Source organism: Dendroctonus ponderosae, unplaced genomic scaffold (assembly GCF_020466585.1).
Source record: "Dendroctonus ponderosae isolate FM_Combo_2020 unplaced genomic scaffold, Dpon_F_20191213v2 Dpon_F_20191213_7, whole genome shotgun sequence".
In the NCBI taxonomy this organism is placed as follows: domain Eukaryota; kingdom Metazoa; phylum Arthropoda; class Insecta; order Coleoptera; family Curculionidae; genus Dendroctonus; species Dendroctonus ponderosae.
The window spans coordinates 8600669-8600951 of record NW_026018916.1 but is presented as its reverse complement, the minus strand read 5'-3'; the positions used below and the strand labels follow the sequence as shown (position 1 = coordinate 8600951).

Genomic DNA, 283 nt, shown 5'->3' with positions numbered 1-283 from the left:
AAGCTGCCGCGTTATAATGATTAAAACGATCGATTATTCGAGGTCGGAACATCACCGAACGTTCGATAAATTTGTTAATTTAAATCGGTTTCCTGAAAATAATTAAATAATAATATAATAAAGTAAATTTAAATTACATATTTGAATGAAATATCTGATCGATATGTAAGAATAGTGAAATTTCAATTCAGTACTTTTTTGGTGATCACGAGTAATCGCGCAGTACCAGTTGATCAATGATTACCATCCACATAAAAAATCAAAATATTGTTCCGATAAACAA

The 283-nt window shown here is 29.0% G+C and overlaps 2 protein-coding genes across 2 annotated transcripts in view; one reads left to right on the top strand and one right to left on the bottom strand.

Moving 5' to 3' along the window:
• Nucleotides 1-283, top strand: part of LOC109542857 (pro-resilin) — a 143767-nt gene that overhangs the window by 123862 nt on the left and 19622 nt on the right. The gene's annotated exons all lie outside the window — the stretch shown is intronic.
• LOC109542855 (alpha-amylase) overlaps nt 1-283 on the bottom strand; it is a 4436-nt gene that overhangs the window by 1524 nt on the left and 2629 nt on the right. The window lies entirely within an intron of this gene.